Raw genomic sequence first — 5415 nt, forward strand, 5'->3', positions numbered from 1 at the left:
TCTTCGTCTGTGCATTTATGTTTGTATGTATGTATGTATGTATGTATGTATATATGTATGTGTATGTATACACAAATACAAGCAAACAAACACACACGCTCATATATACATGCATATATATACATGCTCACGCATACATACATACATACATATATACATACATACATACATACATACATCTATGTTTATGTATGAGTGGTGAAAGTAAAAGACAGGCAGACGGACACACGTGCAGTCATACCTACACATACGCACACATTTATATATGATGAGATAAAGTAGAGGCCCCACGCTGTAGATTATGTGAACTGTGATATGAATAGTTGAAAGCGTAATTATAAGTTTGAATAGGAAGAACGAGATAACTGGACAATACATTGCAGATGAGTATCTTAGATGGTAAAAGAGGACCGGGAATTTTTTCAAGGTAAGAATACAATACGATTTAAGGCATAGCTGGATTTAAGTAGAGTAATGCTGCTAATACGTCATCTCAGTGGATCTAATTGGAAACATCAAAGATACTTGAAAAAGAGTGTGTTTGTGTGTGTATGTGAATATATGTATGTGCGTCTGTGTGTGTGTGTGTGCAGGCACGCGTGTGTTACAAGTGGTCAATTTTAGATAAATACTCATTTAGAGGAGTTACACAGCCACCAATCATTCTTTTGTGGAACCGACATTGTACGAGTGGGTACTGAAAAGTTCCTGCGTTTTGCGCAAAAGAAAATACAGGAATATCAGTTATTTATGATTTCATTCAACATATTCTCCTCTCAGATTCACATACTTATTACAGCGGCCCTGTGTTTCTTTTTTTTTTTTTGTTATATATAAACCCTGTAAAAGATCTCAGAAGTTTGGGCCCCTAACCAAGCCTTTCGTTCTATCCTCAAAGCCAGGAACTTTTCAGCACGCCCTCGTAGTACGTAATATTGTTCGTTCATTGCTTGTAGTGCTTGTATATCCTGTTGATACTCAATGCAGCTGAGCAGGCTGAAGCAACTCACTACGATTAAACACCTTATCCACGAAGAGTCTCTCTTTTAGACATTGCATACGTTAGCATCGTCATGAATTTGAATATTTGGTTAATCACTTTGTTTTTCTTTGTTGAGCATAAATTTACATACCTGGAATTAGATCGAAATGAATAAATTTCATAATAGATAATTCTTTGATTTTCTATCATTGCAAATTTTGAGTAGACTGCATTCTTTTATTATTTTACTTTATTTTTCAGTTATTGGGCTTTGGCAATACTTGGATATTGCGATGAAGAAATCTCAGCACTTAAATTATTGGAAGTGTCGTACCTATTCTATGGAATGTTTTGCCGAATCACGAAGTTTCGAGATATAAACAAACTAGCAACAGCCTTCAGGGTATGTGGGCTCAAACACAAAAGCATACACACATATGAGTCAGGCTTTCACATAGTTTTCGCCTACCACTTTCACTCTCAGTGCAATCGCGTTTATTACCAATACAATGCTTATTTTATTTTCGCAATCTTTGTAATTTGACAGAAGCTCCATCTCGTTCTGGTAAATGTATTGTCCTGAAGGGAACGACATGTCTATGAGAGTACAGAGAGCTTTGTTCTAAGATTTTGATAATTATACTAGAACAGTTAACTTTGATTTTCTCGTCAGTCTAAGGAGACATGTCTTACATTTCTGATATACAAGTCGTTATCATATATCGTATAAGATACATAATTACACCACTTTTCTAATTCCCGTCGACGTGGCCACACTTGTATACTCGAATGTGCCTCTGAATCTAATCTGATATGTGGCAAGAACTAAGTAACGGAAATTATGTTGTTTTATAACATTGGTTGCATAGTCTATCCTTCATATTACATTTTTTTTCATGTTTTATTGTAGTTGTTTCTGCAGATGCATTGTAATTATGTAACTAAAATCAGAACTTCTGTTTTTCTTTGTAGTCTTAATTTTCTTAGCCATTATTATCTTTCACTCTGGCTTATTCTTACTGTCTCCGTTGAGGATTGTGGGGTTACTGTCCTGAAGTATTTTTGTTTCTCGCTCTTTTTTTCTAATGTAGTGTATTTTACAATTCCGTTGAAATTGTGTTTGGTTTACACCCTTTTCTCTTTTGCTTTGTTCTAACCTGAATTGTTTGCATTTTAGTTTTTATTTGTTCTTCACTGTTTCATTATACACAGAGAAAGATTTTTCTATATAAGCACTTTAATAATTGATTCGTCCATAATGGAAGAAAGCATATCGAAATTATATTGCTTTGTTTTCGTCTCGAAAATATCAATATGATTGTGTGACTCAAGATGTTATATTGTTTATATATTTAATATTTAAAATTATAGAGTAGTTCTATATCTATAAACAAGTTGTTTTTCTATGATGTGCGTCTGCATCATTGAACAGTTGAACAGAAGAGGTTGAATTAATTAATTACCGAACTGATTGATTTAAATTTAAATAGGGTAATAGGAAGAGATTAAGAAATATTAAAGAAATAGTCGTTTATAGATTTAGAAAGAGATAACAATAACTGAATGTAGTACATTTTTATTTCTAACAGGAATTTCATCTTCGTGCACGATATGTATATTTTCCCTATTTTTGCTTTAGTGGTGGTTTCTAAATAATAAATGTTTCATGGTTCTTACTCTCTCTGATCTCTTCCTTAGGTAGATGAAGATATGGTATTTAATTATGTTGCCTGCTGAATTCTGTAATCAGGATGGCTAGTGGATATATGTGTGTGTGTGTGTGTGTGTGTGTGTGTGTGTGTGTGTGTGTGTGTGTGTGTGTGTGCGTGTGTAAGCACGCATTATCTTCCTTCTAAATAGGAAGAGTTTTATTCTGAATGCTATTCGGTTCTTTGTGTATTGATCTTTTACAATTTTCTTATCTCACTTTATAGCATAGCAGTTTCATCGACTCCTAAGTATTTGTGTAGAAGTTTAAGGCCTTACTCTCTGATTTTGATTTTCATATCTTATTTTTGTATTCTTCACATTAGCTAAGTTATCTTTTTGTATTGTACCTTCGGCACTTTTGTTTAAAATACACCGTATATTTCTTGGTTGAATTTATGAGCAAATTTTCGTAGTCTTTCCTGCTTGGGTTCAGCTTCCGTAAATATTTTCGAGTTACGATATTGAGTAAACAGTTCATTAGATATTTGTATCATCTGTAATCATTGATGTTTTTATCCAACAGATTGTTTTAATGGAGTGTAGGCAGAAGTGTAGGCAGAAGTGTAGGCAGAAGTGTAGCGGAGATAATAATACATCTATTCCTCTTGTTGATATAGGTTTGGTTTTAATTATCTCCTCTTTCACTTGTAGGAAACTGGAACTACTTTGTCATGTAACGCATCTCTTTCATCCGAGTGTGTGATATGGTAGCAAATGTTATTTGGGAATGAGTTCAAGCCATACTACTGTTTGTTTTCTGCATTTCCCGTGTGATATAATAGCCCTTATCACCAATAGCAGCCCTTTCATCCATGCAATCGTTTCCCGTTATCCTTTCATCTCCTCTGTTTATATGATTCTCCAGTGGAGTACCTCACTTATTGTGAAAAATTGATGTAAGGGCTTTTTGTGTTGTTGGTAAACAAATTACACAGCTGAAATTTCGTGGGACACTAGCTGATATAATCTCGATGTTCATTCTAGTTAATTTACTACATCATCAAATGCTGTCAACAAATACCCATCGCATCTAGTGACATGCTTTAGCTAAAAATTTTAGACCTTGGCAGGATTTTAATATGTAGAAATGCTTTCTGATAAATTTCACTTTCTTCATTACATTACAAGACGTTGATCCTTAATCCATTCCTGAATGCTTAGTGTATCAGTCATTATTGTGCTTTTCTTTCTTCCTCTTTGGAAAAATAATTCTAAAATCTCTTCGTGCTTGATTGAAAGACAAAACATGATCAAATCCAATTTCCTGCAGTAACACCACTTTTGTTGAAAATATTACATTTTGCAACCAATTTATACCAGATTATTTATTTGGTTTTCCTCCGGACAAAATTTCGTGTTGACCCATATTGTTTTTAAACAATACTTCATGAAGTTACTTCTTCGTGTATAGCTTGAACAGGGATTTACTTTGAAATATGTTCATGGAGTGCTGTAACTACTTCTCATTTTATTTTCCATGTTGTGGTTAAGGCATTCCTAAACATAAACTCTAATTAGTCTCTTTATTCACTTTGTGTTGCGACGTTGAAAGTACCTTACTTGTATTTCTTGGGAACTTGTAGTTTTAAGGCTAGATTTTAGTGCGTGTGCGCGTGTGTCTGTGTCTGTATGTGCATCTGTGTGTGTGTGCGCAATCGCCTTTATACGTCTGTGTGTGAATCCGTGTGTGTGTTTGTGTGTGTGTGTGTATGTGTGTGTGTGTGTGTGTGTGTGTGTGTGTGTGTGTGTGTGTGTGTGTGTGTGTGTGTGTGTTTGTGTTTGTGTTTCCTGATATTCATTCCCCTTAATCATATAGATATTTTAAACGTAATGGGCTGATAATATTTTCATTGTGACCATCTGTATTGTGTTGCTTTCTTTCAATCTTGGAGTCGTGTTGTGCGTTGCGTGTGGTGGAATGTGTTATTATGCATCCGTTTGTTTTATGACAAGTTATCTAGTTTTAAGAGTACTCCGTTAATTTATATTTAACATAATTTTATCATTCAAATTTGTGCATTTGTCTCACGTCATCTTTTTGTTTTATGATCCTTTAATCATATACCTTTTACTTGGTACTGGCATGTGTTTCATATGTGATTTCACGCGTAATGATACTCTAGCATTTTGAGGTATGGATCATTCATGTAATTTCTAATCACTGAGGGTATTGTTTCTTCACTATGTATTATATAGTTATTCACACCCATCAACACTGCACTAACGGTGTCTTATGCATTAGCAATCTTGTACCTCTTTCTTCCTTTGGTATACAGTGTCTGTCGACATTACCTTTACTATGGTGAGCGTTGGAGATTGTGAGCCGTTTAAGAATTCCATTTAAGTTTTGAAACTATCTTTCTATATTTTGGAAAAGAAGCATAATACTTGCTGACTTCATATTTTCATTGCTTTGATAATGTTCCTTCTATATCATTTAGTCTCAAGCAACTTCACTATTATTATTGTTGTTGTTGTTATTGTTGTTGTTGTTGTTGTTGTTGTTGTTGTTGGTGTTGTTGTTGTTGTTGTTATTATTATTATTATTATTATTATTATTATCATTATTATCATTGCCTTTTCACAGCTTCTAAAGATAGAGATGTACTACGGTGACAGCTGTTCACTACGAGTGAACTTAGGTAAGACCTCTTATTTTTTGAGCACCTTGCGAAGTATTCGAGCGGTACTCTTTTCTGCAAGTGCTCCACCCTTATTGCAGC

Source organism: Octopus bimaculoides, chromosome 2 (genome assembly GCF_001194135.2).
Source record: "Octopus bimaculoides isolate UCB-OBI-ISO-001 chromosome 2, ASM119413v2, whole genome shotgun sequence".
Taxonomy (NCBI): domain Eukaryota; kingdom Metazoa; phylum Mollusca; class Cephalopoda; order Octopoda; family Octopodidae; genus Octopus; species Octopus bimaculoides.